General features: G+C 46.4%; 1 long non-coding RNA gene across 1 annotated transcript in view; it reads right to left on the bottom strand.

Annotated features, from left to right (window-relative positions):
* Positions 1–22412, bottom strand: part of LOC135907315 (uncharacterized) — an 87451-nt gene that overhangs the window by 47611 nt on the left and 17428 nt on the right. The window contains exon 2 of the long non-coding RNA XR_010565972.2: positions 2600–2700. This is a non-coding gene — a long non-coding RNA (uncharacterized lncRNA). The remainder of the gene's footprint in view (positions 1–2599; positions 2701–22412) is intronic.

Here is a 22412-nt window from a genome sequence, read left to right as displayed (position 1 = left end):
ATGTGATTGTGAGCGAAATGCTGATATCGTCTGCTTTCGTCCTTGTTATGTCGATGAAGAAGGCCGACAATACTCCGCACAAGAAGTTATTGCGGAATACAATGTGAGCTTGCGATCTACTAGAGCACTGATAAAAGAATGCGCAATCACTTATTGTACAATATATCCGTGCTGGCATGCTATGCACGGGGCATCTGCGTTCTTCCACAGGTGGGCATTGACAACAGCAACGACGCACATTGCTGTTGCTGCACCCTACTCAGTGAATCCACTAGTGAAAGCACCGGTGATGCTACCGATGAAAACACTGACAAAACGATAGTCAGTGAAGCAATGAATGCTGAGTAAATATGTCGACTGATCTACATATCTTTACGCCCACGTACTACTTTGCACATAATCCTCATATCTCACAAAGCGATGTTAACTAAACATTTCCTATCCTTGCGCTTCGCGAATTTCGACGAACACTTTAGAAGATTACCAAAGTTCGTAAGTTTCCTACTTCTTCCAAACACCAATGATTATCAGTTTGTAGCGTGCAGCAGTAGTTGTAGCTGGCAAAATTTTCGGTAGATCAGTATCCTTTAAAAACTTTGCGATTTTGCTGTATGTGTGGGGCCTCTGTATCTAACCTCCTCCACTGCAACTTGTCTCACGGGTAGTCCCTGCACAAATGAATAGATTATAAACTATGTCGTCGAGGGTCCCGTTGAACATGCGAGGGTCTCGGGCGTGTGATAACACAATGCAGGTTCCTGGCGCTGAAGCTAATGCCGACTGGTGTACCCTAGTGGTCGTACCGCAGCGAGAACCGCATCGAAAGCTCCCTTATCTGGTAATAGCACGCAGCAACTCCACCATGCTATGATGGAGCGCCCTAAGACCATCCCATGCTTTATCTACACAGTATTGAGGGATATAAATAGCCAACAGAAGATTCACGCCGAACGTACTCGCTGTGGTCGTTTTCTTCAGTGCTTCAAGGAAACCGCTCTTAAAACTATAATTGGCCAGTAGAAATGGAACTGAGAGATCCAATTTTTAGTAATCAAATCATAAGAAGGCAACAAATACACCACGTACAACAGAGGGGAAATCACTTGGACTTACTAATTGAACAAAAGAAATCGGAAATAAAGGAACTGAAAGTGGATGAAAAAAGTGGCCCCACGTAGGATACGAACCGAATTCTTCGCATTACGCGTGCGATGCTCTACCAACTAAGCTACCGCACCACCGTTTTCCCACGCACTCTCATCCACATTTGGTAATCGCTCCGCTCATAGTTTTGGTTATTCAGTGAAAGCCTTCCGATGGCAAGCCGTAATCAGCACCAATATCAAGAATAACCGTTTATTAGAAGCGTTTATCCCTCTTCTTGCCAAAGTCAGTATCGATAAACAGTCTATCAGTTTCAGTTCACACAACATAGCACATGGAAGAGATATAGGAATAATAAAGCCATGAGTAGACTGTATTGACGTTTGTGTCACAGCGACGTAAACACGCAGGTAATGCATACACGTGAATTTGTGTTTAGTTCTGGCAACGACGTCCGTAACATGTGTAGCGTGATGAGGAAGAAAGCAGCTGTTCAAAGGGAGAAAAGCGCACACCGTAACATGTTCTCGCAATTATCAATTATCAAGTGTCATACGAAATGTGTTTTGTTTAATTTATTTTAGGTAGAGCCGATGGCGTAGGGCGTACCAATTTTCTTCTTCACTCAGGCAAATAGTGCTCTAGACACTACACAACAGCCAACATAGGAAGGATGGGAGACAGCTCTGCCCAGCTCAACCCTCGAGGACCAGCAAACCATCGTGGAAACAGCCAAGGCGGCGGCGACCTCGGAATAAGGATCCCATCGCCCTTCTCCCCAATGCACCCCTTCTTCCTGTCAATAAATTGTGTTCATCATCTTCGGCATCATCCTCTCTCAGAAGCTAAGCTAGGACTGATGGGCGTCGACCGATGTACTTGAGTCTAGCTTTTCAATTTACCGGTAGTTATTAAAGTATAAAGTGATTAATGACGTCGAATAAATAAACTCTCCAATTAAGGTACAGGAAGGCTCTGTTAAAAGAAAGCCTTCAAATGCTTCCAATGCTCGAGGTGTACTATATCAATAATTTATTTTGTAATTGCAGTAGCATGTGCATAAGCTGTCGTTCGAATTTTCCTCATGAAGCAGAACTGAGATTCCACAGTGGATGTTTGTTTGGAGAGATTAGAGCTTTGGAGCTGTTTTCTCAGAACTGCACTCAGTTCTTGTTCGTTTTTGCACCATAGTGTCATTTTTTCACTCCATAGCTGACGTCTGCATGGATTTTTGGTTCCTCCACTCCGAAAGCTAGCTGCCATAATCTTCGAGTCAATGTTCTGGATGCCACACACAATGTTACCAATGTTAGTGTTCGTGTAGTTGCTGTCATCAAGCACTCTGTGTAATCTGATGCGTCAGTTCTTCGCAAGAACCGAGTTTAAAATGTGCAATTTCGTGGCACGAAGTAAAGGGATAAAATTTTTGAACTTCAGGTTTCGCAATCTGGTCACAATTCGTTACTGACAGCTTGCTGGCTGTCAGCAAGGTTACCTTGGCACTGCTTGTCCTAAATAACTTCTCCTTGTCCTTTGTCCTTACTCCTCCTCGTTCCTCCTTGTCCTTGTGCTTACTGAATTTTGCTGTGCATTTCTCTGCAAGTGACGATGAAAGAGAAGAATTTGTCAGACGGAGGTGATATGTTTCTGGAATCCCTAAAAAAACGATACGTGCTCTCCTTATGTCATGACACTGGTACTACGATCCTTTATCGTAGCTTATGAATTACTTTTGTATTGTAAATTGTAACAGCCACCACGAAATGAAATCGACACCTTGTTGACCACACAGCTACCGTTCTTGCTCAAACAAATTACGTCATCCTGCAGTCGGCATACTCCATACGAGAAGTAATGCTAGCGCAGCTAAATGTAGTTGACGCAGCTGTAGTAACACAGCTCGTTGATATTTACGTTTTCTTTTTAACTGAAAGGTTTCATCGAAGAGTTATGTATTTGATCTTCATGGGCTGTTTACAGTTGTAATACAGATGTCAGGAACACCTAAGGAAGCTTAACGTCAGTCTTACTGCGAGAATATTTCCACACCTGAAACACCGGGAGCAAGATGTAAATAAAAAAAAACGTATATTGGTTTTATTTAGATTGTTATCAACATCATGTTAACAATCTTGGAGTATTACTACAACAAAAATACTGGTAATGACCACAGCAATGCATCTAATAAATAACATATAGGAGGTTCTCTAGTTACTGTTCGAAAAGTGAGGTTCCAGTGAGAAAATAAACAAAAATACTATCAGTATACTAATGTCGCCCCTTCACGTGCGATATGATAGCGCAAGACATGTAGCTTATCTGATAACGACTGTGGGATACAATTTAAGAACGACTGTATTTTTCAGGCGGTGCCTCACGCTACCCAGCTGTTCCTACTCGTAGCGTACTGGAAGAAATGAACTAGCGGTAAATCTCTTATAAGACAATAACTAGCCAAGCACTCCGCACAGATGGCTAATCCGCAAAGCTGAAACGTGCTGCCCCAGTGGTTATCACTGGGTTAATACCAACGGTTCATTAAATGACGGGAGTGGTAGGCTGCTGAATCTTTGATATACAGTTCCTGCTTGCGCTCGGTTGCCCCAGCCTGTTCTTCTGCCCCAGCTGCAGCACCGGGACGGCGCAGAAGAGCTCGTTCCCGGTTCTGCCCCTGGCGTTGCTGATCGAAAGCTTTGTGCACCTTAAGAGTACGAATGACGCGTGGCCTACCCACCTTGGAGCTGGATAGAAACTGCTGTGCGTGTGCTTGGATGAGACAGAGAGCAACGATGTCACTACTGGGGCAGTCCGAATCGTACGTCTCTCTTTCTCTTTTTATCGCACATGGGCATGGGGTTGCCCCGGAGGATGTTTGGGCGTGCAGGCGAGAGACAGACGCGCAGACAGACGAATCGGATTGCCACATAATGCTTGGCTGTAAAAGTAATTAGTAGGATACATTTTCACAGTACCACAAAGGGCATTACCTTGCTATTTGATTCTCGAGTTGCTTGCAGAAGGACGAGAATATACCGGAGCAAAAATTTGCAACATGATGAGGCATGCGTCGGATACAGCACTTTTCCGGAGACCACTTTGCCCATCCTAAAGCAAACCGAAGAAATTTACCCAGGTAGACCCCTTCATAACGTACATCTTTCAAAAGCGCTTGTATTTAAAGCAAATTAAAGCATTACCGAGACAGAAATCGATATAAGCAAGAGACGTTTACTGTAGTTGTGGAACAAAAGCAAGAGCTTTACACGGAAAGATCTCATACAGACATAAGTAGCGGTAATAAGTACATGAAGAAGCTTTAAGTAAAATAAAGGAAAATTATAAAAAAGATTTAAACAAAAAGCTAGAAAAGCATGTACAGCATACCTGATGAAATCAAGCAGGTTAAGTCACTGTTGGCCCCACCCCGCTTAGAAGTGCATGCCAGCTAATTATCAGCAAGCTAATCATCATGGAATAGAGGAAAACCTTGACCGCTTGCAAATAAAGACGTTAGCAGCGCCTCGAGCATTTCCGTCAACAACTGCTTCGTAACTTTTCTGCATTATACCTACACGTCCTTCCGGAAGATGTCCGGAGCGAAGAAATTTACTTCAGCGTGGCGCCCTGCGCTGCCTTTGTAGCCTTTTTTCTATATGTTTCTCCTCAAGCATAGTTCAGCACATACGGCAAAAAGCAAAAGTCAGTTTTACCCATAAACGGTCACCAGGCGGGGCACAAAGCTAGCTGACCGACCATCCTTGAGTGCAAACGTAACCTCGCATTTTGTCATTTGCCAGTGCTCCATGGCTTCAAAGCCCTGCATGTGTCGTTTAACAGACTGAACTTTACGACAAAGCTCCAACGCTTACACCATGTCCATTTGCTCAAGGTGAGGGGGCGACCAGGTAACGTTCATCGCAGTATTTCTATTTTCACGATATATACGAGCCACAGGCCGCTCATTTGATATCAGCCTCTTACGATATTATCCGTGGCACTAACCACTGAGATAATGACACCAGTAAGTCGAGCCACAAATGTACTGGGTATGGGCCGCATTTTAGTGAATGCCTTTCAAGCCAACACTTTAGCTATCTGTGCCCTGAACACGGCTTGGCGACGGAGTATGCGTCATACGGTGCGCGGGAAACGAGCCAACGATTCTTATTGTTCGCACGCGCCGTCGCGCCATGTATTTGAGAGGCCACTTGCAGGCTTTGTAGTGGTGCCGCTTTATAGTACTGATTGTTGCAAGGAACGCGCGAAAGCGGAGTCGCACCGCAGTACACGCATCAGACAGATCTCTTTTTTGAACAGTGAGAATACGCTGCGCGGCTTTACTCATTCAATGTTAAATACATTACCATTGTCATTCATCGTGAGATGGCATCTACCGAGTTAAATTATTGTTAGTTTTATTAAAAAATTTTCAGAAATTACATATGTTCTCCGACTGTAAGAAATTTCCACAAGCAACGTGCTGAGAAAAGATTTACACATACCTAACTACGTTGGTGTTAGCAAAGCTGAAAACAAAGCAGAATAAATTATCTGAAACTATCTTGTGGCCCCATATCTCGCGCATACTCCACTATCAACCATCGCTTCAGCTGTTCATGTTGTTGTAGGAAACGGGGTATTGTGTTCAGCATAACAAGTTCAAAGTATGAGGAGGACGCATTATGATGTCCGGAAGCATCAGTTTCATAAAATATAATGCGATTGTGGCAACACGATTTTATTTTTATTTTTTCACTTGAAACTTGACACGCAGTGTTTTTCTACGTTTAGCACAAAGACTCATAACATACCAAATGTAGGATATGTTAGGCGCTAGCTTTATGACCTATATGGCTTCAATTCAGCGTTCTTCGCTCGTGTTGCATCTTTTCCTGGCGTTTTATATTACCGCATCGAGGACAGGTAAGTAGAATATATACATTTCATTTAAGCGTTCAAAACGTAGTAGCCAAGCAGCTGTTTATTGGCTCGATCATTGGAAAGCAACCTATCTTAGGACATGTGCGGTATGCTGTGCATTAGTAATCATACTACCTCATTTAAGGCGCATTTTGTTTCCAAAGTGTATTTGTGTCAGATATGGCATTCTCGTTCACTAGTGCAATCAGCAAAGCAGTTTATGCTGGGGTATGCTTCACTGACCAGCGCCAATCCCTCTCGCTGAAAAGGCGAAGTGCATGTGCGTTACGAAATCAAAGGTACATCAGTGGCAAGGTTTTGATATCTCGATATGAGAAGGCATTCTTAAACATCACTCCACCAAGCGAAAGTCTGCAGCATCGGTCGCATTTTGGGAGAGAGGCAAGCGCGGGAGAAATTGCTATGCAATTATCTGAAACCATACAGGCCGGACACTGCCACTTCGGAGTAATAAAATTATTCTTTGCTTTCTTACTGGAAATTCGTGTTGTATATGTTAATATGCGTCAAAATAGAATTTTTGTAATTTTCTGCATTTCCAATCTGGTGTATTCCGATGGTTCGTGGCAACTATTAAGTAGATTTGTAGCTAATATACAATAACGACTTCTCTATCACATAACAGCATGACCTTATTTTGTGGAATGCTACGAGTGCGATGAGAGAACAGGCGTACGCTACGATTGAGAAAAAAAGAAAACCAACACATCACATGCTTTTTTTAGCATAGGACTGGAAATTCGTAACTCTGCAAATTGTATGAGCTCGTGATGCAAGGATGAATATGAGAAACAATGTAATCGCTAATTCTAGAGTCATAATGTGTTTGAACTCCGAATTTATCAAGTATTTATTGGTGTTCATGTCCCGGAACATGTTAGAAGCTGGCTACGCTGACTCATCCCGTTCGAAGATATAATATATCGCACACCACAATGTCGAATAAAGAACCACTTTCTTTAGACAAGTATTATATCGCCATAATGTTTCCCAGAGTAGTATTCGATATGGATATTATGGGTCTCATGGATTTGTTACTTGGGATATCGGACAAAACGCTATCACGTTACGATACATAAGCGGAAATTGTGAACACTGTAAGTCACCGCGGAAAGATGGGCCAATACCAACGAAGCTCCTCAACTGTCAATGTCGTTCCCTACCATGAAGCTGTGATCATTGTAAGTAGTGCGTCATCGTCATTTGGCTTAAGATAGAGGCAAGTTCAAAGGCAATATGTTTCGCATGTAACGTGGGATACATCCGCAGTTGCACATGTAACACGCATCCATGTTATCGCTTCCCTGTGGCAATAAAACCTCCATTACTTGGTGCTTGTGTGATGTGTCATCACCGTCGGTGCGAAATTTATTTACTTACATTTTAAATACAAATATAACCCAATGCAGTGTAAGGTAAACATTGATCGTGTGAAAGCGAATAACTTTGCGTTTGCATATGGGAATACTACTGGGTGGTAGGGATCGTACGTGGAAGATTGTCAATTGTGAACCAACGGAAGCAGGTTTCTATTAGTATGCTTCCCCTATAGTTACCTTGTTGCAGGCACAATCGCCGCAGACATTGGCTTGCGTCTCATACATGCCACATACATTGGAAATATGACACTGCGTGTCATATTTCCAGTCAAAGCAAAAAGAAAAAAAACGTGTTTTTCTAAAAGGGGAGTTAACCTGTTCTGAGTGAAGTGTTTAGAGAGGGTTATCTTTTGGGTCAGAATACCTGAAAGTGACCCTGTGCATAGATCTGGGCAAACAAAAGCAATTCTGCCATGTCAAGTCAAACCTCTGCCCCTCACTACGGCTTCCCACATCGGTGATTTTAGGGGTATAAGCCCCTTCAATTTCTATGAATATAAAAAAAAGTCTACGGGGTTTTCAAAAGAAGAAGCGCGTCAGAGGAGTCAATTGCCAAAAGATAATATTAAAAAAGTTCAAGGGCCATTTCACGCACCAAAGTGGCTCAGTGGCAACGAGCTTGTGCTGTGACAAAAAAAAAAGGCCGCGGGATCCATCCCTGGACACGACTGCATTAGGAGAATCGCGTGAAAATCAAAAGAACGAAATAATTGAGCACTTAGGACACTTGTCGCTGGGACTCGTCAGTGACCCTAGCGGACAATGACGCTGTGTTTATGTGGAAATGTAAAATGGCTCTGTGAACATGTATGCAAACATGTTTAGCCGCAATGGAATGGAAGTGTATGTCGGTACTCTTTCCGTTTACTGTGATTTTTTCGGGTTATGTTGTGATGTTCGCGTTATTTGAGATGCGTTCTGACATATTGACACTACATTAACAACGGAGGAAACTTGAGATTAGTTAACACTTTAGAAATTTCATGAAATGGTTTCGTATAAAGCACTGTATATTCCCCACACATGCCTGACGGGCTAATTTTGTCACATGTACAAGATTGTTTTGGCGAAAGACTAACTCTTTTATTTTGCACTACCCAGGGGCGGCTTCAAGCCAACACAGTGGATGGAAGATTTCCATAGGTATATTTGAGGACTCGACCCAGCAGCATCCCAACAATACCGTGAAAGCAAAAGAACCGTACTACGAGGAGATGTTCAATTCCGTAAGATGCAGATTTGTGCTGCAAAATGAAGTGTAAAGAAAAAAAATGTGCGAAACAAAGTTAGTCTAGCGGTGACTATATTACGATACTATGTTGTAACTGTGGCCGTCAGTAAAGTGACATATTGCAATTATTCAGAATTTTCTTTGAAATCACGCATAAAGAAACATTCGCAAAACATCTGTGCTTTCTACAAAGCTTGTCCGTTCTAAAGATACCAAGAACGTGTTGTATAGGGTGACTTGTTCGACAAGAGCGCTATTGTGATGGCGCCCTGTGTACGAAAACATTGCTTCAACTGCTGATCATATCTAGTCAGTTTGATGGGCGGCAATGATTGATATTTTATGAGAAAATATTGCCATCCACATTGTACACTATTCCTTTGAAACTGTAAGGAGATATATTATGCTGTAAATAGCTCGTGTTCCTTGCTTTAGGTTAAGATGGCAGCCCATTTGGTATGCTGCCTGACAGTGGAAGTCTTTACAGCTGAATCACACTGCAACGATCACGAATTATTAATACGCTGCAACTGGAAGCCACAAACAGAAAGAAATGGCAGTGGTTTCTGTGACCATTAAGAAAATTTATGGCGACGTAGCCTAATGCAGAAAAAAAAATACACCGGCACATTCCTTGTGCCACCTATTTTTTTTATTGCCGTGCTGCCACTTGCGCCCAAAGTTTCACAGAACCAAGCCTTTGTTTGCGTTCCGTTTCTCTGCTGGCGTTTCCTTCGTTAGCACTAAGTTTAGTTGGCCTTCGCAAGTATGTAATAATATATTGGTCGAATGTGAACAAATTACTAGCCGTTGCACTTCTTGCCGAATTTTGATATATATGTGCAAGCCTTGCCATAACTTCGTACTTAGACGAAATCGACGTTTTTCATTTTTATTAATTTATCAATTGCATGAACTGATTCATAAAATACGAGTGTATATATTCGGGCAGCGTGAATACTGCAGGAACGCTCGGTGGTCAGAAAACCACCGATTATGGTAATAAAATTTTAACTCCTCGCTTCTTAGCACCTCCGGCACGAAAATTTGGCCTAGTGCTCTTTTTGTAGAAGCAACCACTCAAAGGGCAAATTTAAGTTGTACTGGAAACCAAAATTTGTAGGAAGCCTAAATATAGACTTTAAGAGTGGAACGCGATCGCATTTAAGTAGCCCTGACTGGTTCTGACGCTTCCCGGCAGCTGGTGCGTATGCGGCCGTAATCATTATCGAGAAATGCTGGCCATGAACGCTATTCATGAAGGCCGGCTTTGTGGTAGAAACGTTGCCTCTTGCGTGGGCCGCGATGGGTCGGAGGTGAGCGCCAGCTGAAAGTATTGCGTGGAACTGGCCGCGACGCTCCGTGGCCCCCGAGGCACCAGCGCGCCGGCGCGCGCAAATGGCTGACGCCATGGCTGCTTTGTGAAACGTAGAAACATTGGAGAAGGGGTTTCTTTGAGCTTTCGCGTAACAGAATTACGTTTTTTTCGCATAGTCAAATTACAATCCGAGGGCTATAATTTCTGCATGTTGTATGTAAATCATAGTTTGCCATCTGTCCATGTATCTTAGCTTGATAAATTCAATTAGCTCAGTAAATTTGTTGCGGCACATATAAGGTATAAATACGGGTGGTTCCAAAAACTTTGCGCCCAAACGACTTTTGACGCCGACACCTAATTCTCTGCGACACGGGCTCCTTAACGCAATTGCGTTAATAGATTGGCAGCCCTGTACCAAATACATTTGCCAGGAGGTTTATTGTACGAGTGCAACAAACGGGCGGTAGCTCGAAACAGTACGCAGGGAGAACAAGATGACAGTGTTCGAGCACCGATCTCGTGCCCTCCGCTCTTGGTGATCATCCCTGAGCTCGAGATGTCATTCTCTTCCTTTCTTCATTACAACTGCCCCGTCGAGAAAGGTGGAGCCATCCTGGCGATCTAACAGGTGGGGACGAGAGGGTCGAAGTACAACTTGAGGTGGTCTACGTGGACAACATCACGTCCACGTCGACGACGGTCGCCGTGCAGCGTAAGAGGTTCAATGACGTAGTTTACGGGGGAAGTACGCTCGACGACGAGGTAGGGACCATGCTAATTTCGGAGTAGTTTGGACCACAAGCCAGGGGTGCAGGCTGGTACAAGCAGCCACACAAGTGCTCCAGGAGCGAATGTTGCGGCAGCAGAGTTGTCATCATCGCGGGCGTTTTTTTCGCGTTGTTCGTCAGCTGTAGTAAAGCGCTTGGCTAGTTGTCAGCAATCTTAAGCGTAACGGGTGGCTTCCGACACGGGCATGCATTCTGAGGCATCTGGAGCGTATGACAGCAACGTGTAGATAGTGTGCGTCGGCTGGCGACCGCACAGAAGGAAGAAGGGGGAACGCCCGGCTGTGACTTGCGTAACGGTGGTATACGTGTATGTCGCAAATTGAAAAACCAGGTCCCAGTTTGACTGATCAGATGCAACATGTGTTGCAAGCATGTCGCCCAGTGTCCGAATTAACCACTCAGTGAGACGGTTCGTCTGAGGTTGGTGGACAGTACATGTCCGTTGTGCAATGTTGCACTGGTGCAGAAGTGCTTGAATTATATCGGAGAGAAATACGCGGCCATGGTCACTGAGGAGTTTGCGAGCAGGATCTGTCAAAGCCCAAAACGCTTGAAGATGAAAGAGGCAACGTCCTCTGCTGTCGCCGTGGAAAGAGCAGCGGTTTCGGCGTATCGTGAAAGGTGGTCGAGAGCAATGATAGCCCATCGGTTTCCCGCCGTGGTCAAAGGTAAATGTCCATAAAGGTAAATTCCAACGCCGTCGAATGGGCGGTCTGGGCATGGTAGGGGCTGTAATGAACCTGCGGCAGGATGCGGTTCTTTTTTTCGTCGCTGACACTCGTGGCAGCCACGAATGAATTAGTGGACAAAGCTAAACATTCCGCGCCAATAGTACCTTTTCCGTGCGCGTTCATAGGTCTTGAAGACACCGCCGTGAACACACTTCGGGTCCGAGTGAAAGAACGCGCAGATTGTAGAGCGCAGCGTTCGGGGATAAGTAGGAGCCACTTCCTACCATCTGGCGAGTAGTTGCGCTGGTTCAAGGGGCCATCACGGATGCTGAAGTGCGAAGCTTGGCGTCGCAGTGTTCGAGTGGTCGAAAGAGCGGGTGCTTAGGATAAAACGTCAAGAAGCGAAGCGATCCAGGGATCGCTGTGCTGTGCAGAGGAGGTGACTTCAAGAGCGAGAATGGGTGGTGTATAGTGGATATGGACGCAGTTTCGGTGGATAGTGGGGACCGCGACCGTGCATCAGCATCGGCATGCTTGCGTCCTGAACGATATATACCCCGGATGTCAAACTCTTGAATTCGAAGAGCCCAGCAGGCAGGGCGACCTAACGGATCCTTTAACGAAGACAACCAACATAATGCATGATGGTCCGTAACTACATCGAACGTGCGGCCATATAAGTAAGGGCGGAACTTGACAAGCACCCAGACTTTTGCCATGTATTCTTTCTCGGTGACGCTATAGTTTGATGCAGCCTTGGTGAGCGTTCTGCTGGCGTATGCGACGACATACTCTGCGAACCGAGGCTTTCGTTGTGCGAGAGCAGCACCAAAGCCGACACCACTGGCCTCTGTGTGCACCTCAGTTGCGGCCGTAGGATCATAGTGGCGCCGTATATGTGGTGACGTCGGGAGATGGCGAAGGGTGGAGAAGGCTTGGTCACACTCAGAAGGCCATGACGAGAGATCGTAAGCGCTGCTTAAAAGTTGCGTCAAGGGCGCAATTATAGAGGCGAAGTTGCGCACAAACCAACGATAGTAGGAGCATAACCTCATGAAGCTTCGTAACTACTTTAGAGTCGTCGGCTTGAGGCAGTTGGTCACGGCACGTAGTTTGGCTGGGTCCGGAAACACACCGTCCTTTCATACGATTTGACCGAAAATTTTAGCTGTTCGCGTAGCAAAGCGCCACTTGAGATTTAAATGGAGCTCAGCGGTCTTCAGATACGTCAGGGCATGGTTAAACCGTTCAAGATGGGTTGCGAAATCTGGCGCAAGGACAACAATGTTGTCGATATAGCAGAGACATATTTGCCCTTTTATAACCCGCAGATCCGAGTCCATCATGCGCTCGAAAGTGGCAGGCGCATTGCAGAGGCCGAAGGGCATGAAATTGAATAACTGTAGACTGTCAGGCGTGACGGAGGCTGTCTTTGAACGGTCGGCCTCGGCTAAAGGCACCTGCCAATAGCCGGAACTCATATCTAAAGACGAGAAAAAAACGTGGCACCTTGTAGGCAATCAAGGGCATGGTCAATTCTAGCTAAAGGGTACACGTCTTTTCATGTGACCTTGTTTAGGCGCCGGTAATGCACGCAGAAGCGAATTGATCCATCCTTTTTTTAACGAGAACCACAGGGCATGCCCATGGACTTTGTGAAGGGCGTATAACGTCGCGTTGAAGCATATCGTCAACCTGGTAGGCAATAACTTGTCGTTCCGCGGTGGAGACATGGTAAGGGTGTTGTCGTACTGGTGAATTGGAGCTGGTGTCGATGTAGTCAACAATGGTAGAAGTTCGGCCAAGGGCACGTTGGGCAACATCGAAAGAGTCGCGGAACTGGTAGAGCAGCTGGCGCATAGCAGAGCATTCAAATGGTGACAGTCCGCCTGCGATCGACGAATTGATTAGGTCAGCAGCTGGTACATCAAAAGGATTAAAAGCACAGAGGACGTCGAGGTCGCGTCGAGCTGAATCTTGCTGCACGGAAAAAAATTGGCCGATATGAATGGGTTGCACGCATCCAAGGGATTCACCTTTAAGTAGTTTGATGGGATACAGAAGAAGATTTGTGAGGCAGAGAGCGCTTGTTCCATTTAAATAGAGAGGGTCGAATAAGGCAGGAGTCGCTTCCGATTTAGAAGGAGGCGTGATGGTTCAAAGAATGCAGCTTCATCACATCTGTTGTTGCAGAACACGGGGAGCAAAGCAGTTGCTGGCGGCGGAATTTCTGTGTCTTCTGTTATGTCTAGTTTGTGTGGGGCTTGATAAGCGGGGGTGTTGGACTGGTCACACAACGGGAAGAACTCAAGTCCAGATCTGGCACAATCAATAACGGCGTGATTATATGATAGAAAGTCCCAGCGAAGTATGATGTCATGCGAGCAGGATGAAAGGACGATAAACTCAACAATGTCGTGCTCTTTAGCGATAATAAGTCGAGCAGTGCAGGCAGCTATAGGACGAACAGGGTCTCCATTCGTTTCACGTAAGGGCATCGTATCAAGAGGCGTGGTCACCTTCAGAGGCTTGCGGCGAAGTGTGGCATCTATAACAGAAACAGCAGCACCGGTATCTACAAGAGCATGTGCACAGGTACCTTCTAGAAAAACTTCCACAATATTTGACGAGAAAGTTCGAGGACTTGCGAATTTCGACAGTGCAGCTCTTGCCTAACGAACTGCGCGGGGGGGGGGGGCACTTTCCCTCATTTTCAGGGTCTGGTCCTTGACGCATGGGTGACAAGGAGCGGCGACCGGGTGAAGGTGAGTGACAAGACGGGGGTGGCGGATAGTCACGTGAACACGTGGTTGTTTGGGGACCTGGACTTTTGTAACGAGAGCGGGGAAGATCCGTGTAGTTCGGTGAACGAACGTCTGAGTATCCTGGCGTGCGACGGTGGCAGAATCGGGCGATGACTAGGGCCGCCGCATGCAAAACATAGCGGCCGGCTGTCGCGCGTTCTTCAGGGATTTGCATTGATGGGAGCAGCCCATGTCACGGACGGCTGAATCGGGGCTGCAGCATACGACACACCATGGGATGGTGAGGGCTGTTGGCGCTGCTGCCTTCTTCTTAGAACGCTTCTATTAGTGTTCTCTGGTTTCCGGCGAATTCTTCAGAATTTCCTGGTGCCTCGACTCCCGGTTTTGTGGCCATGGACGCGGAGCCTTCCAGAGGCCCTCCTGGCCAGAGGTCATCAAGGCCGTCCCTCACGAGGAAGAGAGGAAGCGTGCTCAGTGACACCGAGGACATTGAGTTATACTCGATGTCGGATGAAGACTCATCGGATGATAACTTCATCACTGTCCGCAGAAAGAGGGCCAAAAGGAGGACTGTCAACGCGAACCCATAAACGCAAGCGAGCACGGCGACTCTGAAGTCAAGGCCTGAACGCTGGCCTCATGCCATCGTGTTCGTACCCGAAGAGCCCTCAAACAACCTCCGACTGCTAATCAGGCAAGAACTATCTGTTTTCTTGGAAGGGGTCGTGCCGAATGAAATTAAGGACATTCGGATAAATACACGCAAAAATGTCCTCGCAATCGATGTTACCAACGGGAGTGCGCTCGAAAAACAAGCAAATCTCGGTGCTAGGGTGCATGAAAGCGCGTTCATATATCCCGATGGATGACGCATCCACAGCAGGTGTCATTTATGACATCGATGTCGCCATTCCCAACGCGGACTTGCCTATCCTCGTCAAACCAGCAAGTGAGTGTGTTGTCATCACGTGTGTGAGCCGCCTTGGAACATCGCGCTGCGTCAAACTGATCTTCATAGGAGATTGCTTACCAACACACGTCAAAGTCAGTCACTTCCGACACCCTGTTCGGCCCTTAGTACAAAAGCCTCTTCAATGCCATCAGTGCTTTAGGCTAGGACATGTCAAGGGTGTCTGCCCAAACTCGATACTGTGTCCCCGTTGTGCTGAACATCACGCGGAGGAGACGTGCCGGGCTACTGTGCTCAAGTGCGGCAACTGTAATGGTTCCCATGCTGCCTCGTCTATGGACTGCCCTCACATCAAGAAAGATGTCGCTGTTCTCAAGCAAATGGTTTGGGACAATTCGACACACAGGGAGGCTGCTGCAATGATCCGGTGTCGGCGTCGGCGTCACCGAACCTCCTCAATAAAGGCAGAGCCGCGAAAGGAGAGGACCGCTTCCATTGTAGCACCCACATTCTCCAATCAGGCCAAAAATGGGCTCAACAGCACAAGGAAGTCGCCTGAAAGGAATTTGCCTCAAGATGAATGGCCTGCGCTTCCGAGCCAGCAATCTCCCACAGAACTACAGATTGTCAAGCGCGCTCGGGAGCCTACTCCTGCCGCTGATGCCACGCCCAAAGCAGATCAAGTCCTTTCAATGCTGCGTCCCCTCATAGATGCCATTCGAGTGATGCTGTCGAACTTTGGAACTACGTCTGCTCAAAATGCACTGAAAGTACTGGACGGCTTAAGCCCAGTGCTTGAGTCCCTCGAATACAGACATGGCCAGCCATCGCTCATTGTTTCGAGAGGAAGTCAAGGCAGCGTCAATCATACAGTGGAACGCAAGAGGACTAAAATCACGCCTTTCAGACTTTCGCCAGTATATATATACTAATTTGTTCCCAATCATTGTCATACGTGAGCCTAATATGTCAAAACCAGTCAGATTATCGGGATACGAAGCTGTTATATCGGCAACAACTAATGCATGCAGCAAAGTCATCGTTTTTATTCGTCGAGAACTGACCTAGGTTTACCAGCCGATTCCGCCTCATGAGAAAAATCAATACGTGCCTCACCATTCAAAAGGGCAAACTCATGTTTACACTTGTAGGCGTGTATATATAGCGCCTTCAAGTATCTTTGATCCCAACCGGTTAACGAACATCTTGTCTGTGTGCCCTGCCCCATATGTCATGATCGGAGATTTTAATGCGCACCATATAGCATGGGGAAGCGCAAAAACAAATGCAAGAGGGCAAAGACTTGCAAATTTCGCCTGTAACCACGGCCTCTCACTCCTGAATGACGGCAGCCCAACGTTTATACGAGGCGTGAATTATGGCAGCTGTCTTGACCTAGCTTTCGTCTCCAGCACTTTTACAAGATATGTTAAATGGTTTTCGGATATTGAGACACACGGGAGTGATCATATTCTCACAGACCTTGTCATCAAAGGAATGTCCAGTCCCACCCCACGGAACACCATTCGATTAATTGATTGCACCACCTTCACTTCCACCATGGAGGATGCTTGTCGAGAGGGCTTGTCCTCTGGATTAGAGGAAGCAATCAAGTCTGCAATGCGGTTTCGTCGAATCACACGGAATTGGATATAGAATTGGAGCGACTTCGTGCGCTCCGTCGTCATGCGGAGCGGTGTTACAGGCGTACAAAGTCCATCGAAGACCTTAGGACAGCCAGACGACTACAATAGAAACTTCAACGTCGCATGGATAGATTGGCATCTCGACGTTGGGCAAGATTTTGCCAATCACTAGACCCCCGAAAGCCACTTTCCCTCATCTGGAGAACCATACGTGGTCTACGTTCCTTTCCTGGACAACGCTTCCCATTCAAGGCGCTGGCGCTCTTCCAGGGGCGGCTAGAGGCCGATGTTGCAAAACACTTTTGTGCAAGGATTGCTGGCCAAGCAACCGGTGCAGGCTTTCCAGCCCCCAGTCGCATCCCTGTTTCACGTGACGGCCGCATGGATCTTCCTTTCATAATGGAGGAACTAGAAGCGGCTCTTGCTCAATGCAGGCGTGCTTCATCCGTGGGACCAGATGGAATATCCTACCGCGCCTTGAACAACCTGAGTGATGGCGCATGGAGAGAACTGTTACATCTCTACAACTTATCTTGGCAGGATGGCATGGTTCCCGAAGAATGGAAGATAAGCCGCTTGGTCCCTTTCCTGAAGCAAGGTAAGTCCCCACTTGAAACCACCTCATACCGCCCAATAGCGCTGGCCAGCTGTGTGGGAAAGATAATGGAAAAGATGATCCTTGCCCGCTTCGAGTGGTACCTGGAGCACTACAAAATGTTACCGAATTAAATGACTGGTTTTCGTCGAGATCGCTCTTCCATAGACAGTGTTGTTGACCTGGCTACGTATGTCCGGCTTCAAAAGTCACGCAAAAGCTTATCTGCAGCTCTGTTCTTGGATGTCAAGGGGGCATACGATAACGGATCTCACGAGGCTATCCTCGATGCTCTTGACATGGTTGGCCTTGGTGGTCGAGTTTTTCAATGCATCTCTCATTAACTTTTTATGAGATCGTTCTTTGTCTGTACCGGTGATGGTAAAACCGCACTACACTACACGTACCGAGGTGAACCTCACGGCGGTGTACTAAGCCCTACCCTATTCAACCTCACACTCATTGGTCTCGTTGATCATCTGCCAGCAGCGATCAAGATATCAATATAAGCCGATGACTTATGTATATGGACTTCAGGTGTGACACGTCCTCAGATACGTGCAAGACTTCAAAAAGCTGCTACTCTAACAGCTATATACCTTGCACTGATGGCGTTCACTCGCAAACCAATGACACCCTATGCCATATCAATAAATGGCCAGATAATTTCTTATGAGAAGACGCACAAATTTCTTGGCATAATCATTGATAGAGATCTCTCATGGAGCCCGCACGTTACCTACTTGAAATAGCGTCTGACAGCAATCTCCCAACTTTTCAAGTTCCTGGGAGGAAAGACTTGGGGAATGTCAGTGCATGCAATGTTGGAATTGTACAGGGCTCTTTTTCTGGGCTTCTTGAGATACAGTTTGCCCGTACTGACTAACACATGCCAGACAAATCTTCGTGCTTTACAGGCTATTCAAGCTCGGGCTCTCAGGGTTTGTCTTGGTTTGCCAAAATGCACATCGACAGCAGCGATTATTGTGATTGCTCAGGACCAACCTATACAAACACACATTGCGGCAGAAGTGTTGATAGTGCACAGTAGGCACGCTGCCCGTGCCTGTTCCCACCATCTGGCAACACTACCATCAGAAAGGCCGCAGGCAGCTTTTTGTACTATGATTTCGGAGTATTACACCTGCCTCCCATCAGGCTTCACCCCCGCAACTAAGCCATCGATTCCTCCATGATGTTTGGCTCGACCCGCAATGCACCTCACCGTACCAGGAATCAGGAAAAAATCTGAGCTGTCATCACCTGCTCTTAAACAACTAACTCTGCTTCTTTTGCACGAGAGGTACGCCGAACGCGTACATATTTATACTGATGAATCGACAACTCTCCAGTGTTCCTCTGGAGCCGTGGTCTTCCCAGCGAAAGGCCCCACCATCAGTTTCAAGACATGTCACCCAACGACACCGATGGCCGCGGAACTTGTAGCCCTTCGCGCTGCACTTCGTCTCGTCACCAAGAACAACCTCGAAGGTGGTCAATATTCAGCGACTCCAAGGCTGCACTGCAATCTTTGCTATCGGCCCTGCGGCGCGGACCACACGAACAACTGGTATTTGAGATTAGAGTACTCATTCATACCTTAACTGAGAAAGGACACCACGTGACATTTCAGTGGCTTCTAAGTCACTGCGGAGTCATAGGGAGCGAACACGCTGATAACGCTGCTCGGTCGGCTCTTCAAGGGGTGAAGAGGAGCCGATACCGTTATAAAGGACAGATGCCGCTGGAAAACTTCGAATGATGAGCCGTCACATTACGTTATCCCTGTGGAACGCTGGAAGTTTTCACAACTACCGACTCCTCAATCTTGACTCCTCCCTACGCCTTTGTATTCCAGCTGGACTCTGTCGTCGCGAAGCTACCCTGCTTTGTCGACTATGGCTAGGGGTGGCTTTCACCAAGTCTTTCGCTTACCGCATTGGATGGGCTGACGACGCCTCGTGTGAGGACTGTGGTAACGAGGAGACTTTTCCACACCTTTTTTTGTGACTGCCCTGGATATAATATACAGAGACAATCACTCGCAACCGCGATAGCGCGCTTTGACCAAAGACCTCTCACAGAGGAAATTATTTTCAGATACCGCCATCATAAGTCATCGCAGCAGAGGGCGACGAGGGCACTGTTGCGGTTCTTGAGGGCGACAGAACTGGACAGGCGACTGTAGCCTGAAGAGATGTTCATAGTGCTACATGTGTCAATGTGCTGTGCGATGACAGTGTTCGGTGACAGTGACCGATGGTGATTGTGTGTCTATGCTCCTTCCTTTCCTTATCTCTACTTTGATACCACCTTAACTCCCCCTCCCCTCTCTCCCCAGCATAGGGTAGCCAACCGGATTTTTTTTTCTCTCGTTAACCTCCCTGCCTTTCCCCTTTCCTCTCTCTCGCTCTCAATACCTCAGCGTAACTAAGAGGCCCGGTGACAGGTTGCTGCTGAATCGGCACCGACATGGCCTCGGAAATCTGTTCTTGGATGACGTGTTGAAGCATGGGAGCCAACGGGACTGGCCGCTGCAGTTGCTGCTGCTGTGGTAGCTCCTGACACTGAGAAAACGGCAGGAAAGACAACTGATGGACCACCTCCTCACGCACAAATTCTTTCACTTGTGCGGGAAGATATGACTGGTCAGGTACGATGTCCAGTGCAGCGAACGGTTGATTGTACGCGTGAGATGAACGTCGGGTGAGTGCCTGCTGCCTTCTCAATTCGTCCTAGCTGTGGCACAGAGTTACCACTTCAGACACAATGCCAGGGGACTTCGTAAGAAGCATTCGGTAGACATCGTCATCAACACCCTTAATATTAAGCTGTATTTTGGCACTTTCGCTCATTGAGGCATCGGCGCGCCTGCAGAGATCGATTATGTCCTCAATATAAGCGCTAAAAGTTTCATTTGGGTCCTGTGCAAGTGTGCGCAGCCGTTGCGCGGCGTGTAACTTCCGCATGGCAGGGCGACCGAAAACAGCAGATATTGCCTCCTTAGAAGTGGACCAGTTCTCAAATTCCAATTCGTGGTTCGTATACCACAGCTTCGCCGCGCCAGCCAGGTAAAAGTTCGCGGTACTCAACTTAGCAGTGCCATCCCACTCATTGGGTTCACTAACTCTTTCCTAGAACTACAGCCAGTCCTCGACATCCTTGTCTTCCGTACACGAAAATACCGGGGGGTCTAGGGGTAGCCTCAGAACAGAGAGATGAATATGACATAGGTGTAACGAATGAAGCCCTAACTAGGCTGGTTTCAGAGGCGGCAATAGAAGTGGCATATAAGGCCGAGGTAACCAGTAGGCAAGTTCTCCCAAGTAGCAGAGGACCTAAAAAACGACAAAGAATGAAAGTGTCCAACTCAAGAGATAAGACAGAAATCGTGGAATTGTAAAAACTGGTCAGGAAGCAGAAAATAGGCTATATTCGCAATTATAAGGTGAAAAACACTTAGGAAACAGTAAAAAACTGGATGCAGGATGAAATAAGTTAAAAGAAAGCCTGGAACAGGACAAACCAAGATGTGCGCACTGAAAGATAAGCACGGTAATATCACGATCGATAACGAAGGCATACTGAAAGCAGCAGAAGCATTCTGTACTGAACTCTACAGTACCAAGAGCAGCCATGATGCCTCCATTTGAAGCAGTAAACATCAGCTTAGAGAGACTCCTTCTATAGCTAGGGGTGACGCCAAAAGGGCCTCGCAGGACATGAAATGGGGAAAAGTGGCAGCAGAAGATGGGCTACCAGTCGATTCAATCAAAGATGGAGGAGATATAATGACTGAAAACCTGGTGGCACTTTATACGAGCTGTCTATCGACTTTAAGGGTCCCACAGAACTCGAAGAATGCCTACATAATATATTCCACAAAAAAGGAGACGTTGAAGAATTGAAAAATTATAGGCGAGATAGCTTACTCCCTGTATTGTACAGAATATTGACCAAGATAAGTTCCAATAAAACAAGGGGAACACTGGACCAACCAAAGGAACAGGCTGGCTTCAAGAGATACTCTACGATAAGTCGCATCCATGTTATTATTCAGCTAATTGTGAAATCCGAAGATTAGAATCAGCCTCTCCACATGTTTTTCATAGAATACGAAAATGCATGTGACTCAGTAAAGATACAATCAGTCAAAGAGTCACAACGTAATGAAGGAGTACAGGACGCTAACGTAAATATCTTAGGAAATATCTATAGAGATTCCACAGCCACCCTAATTTAGTACGAAGATACCTATAAGTAAGATAAGTATGAAGATACCTATAAGGAAAGGGGTCAGACAAGCAGACACAATCGCTCCAGTGTTATTCACTCTGTACTCTTGGAAGAAGTATCCGAGCTGTTAAACTGAAAATACTTAGGAGGGAAGGTCAATGGTGAATATGTCAGCAACCTTCGCTTTGAAGATGACAGTGCCCTGTTCACTAACACACGGGATGAGTTACAACAAGTAATTGCGGACCATAACAAAAAGCTTGTGAGTGGGCTTGAATATTATTATGCAGAAGACAAGCTTAGTGTTAATATTGTCAATACAACAGGCAGATGTTGTTTTAAGTTCGTTAATGAGGCTAACAGTGCCTTCAGTTGATATATTTATGGGAGCCATATATGAGCAATCGTAATCCAGAACCACAGGAATATCGGAATGGTCTTGTAAGAATGGCCTTTCCTTGTAAAAACAGAAGAAAAATATGCACGAAATAGCGAAGAACATTTCCCGCCTGAAAAAGGTTGTTTACTGTCTTGCAGGGAAATATTGTTGTGTTCACATAGGAGGTTGTGGCCAAGTACTGCACCAGGGTGGCCAATCCTGCTCTGGTGAGGGAGTGCGTTACCGGTTCTGGTCACCGGGATCAGGCCACACTCCAGGCCTGTTCATGCAATTTTATCGACATGCGGATTTTTTTTATTCCGTTAGAAAATTTCGCGGCACCGGGATTTGAACCATGAACCTCGTGCATGCAAGGTGGTTGTTCTACCTCTACGCTACCGCGGCACCTTGTCTGCCTAAATTGTCTTAATGTCTGCCTAAATTGA

This window comes from Dermacentor albipictus, chromosome 7, assembly GCF_038994185.2.
Source record: "Dermacentor albipictus isolate Rhodes 1998 colony chromosome 7, USDA_Dalb.pri_finalv2, whole genome shotgun sequence".
Lineage (NCBI taxonomy): Eukaryota > Metazoa > Arthropoda > Arachnida > Ixodida > Ixodidae > Dermacentor > Dermacentor albipictus.
The sequence above is the reverse complement of the archived record's forward strand: the minus strand, read 5'-3'. Positions and strand labels throughout refer to the sequence as shown.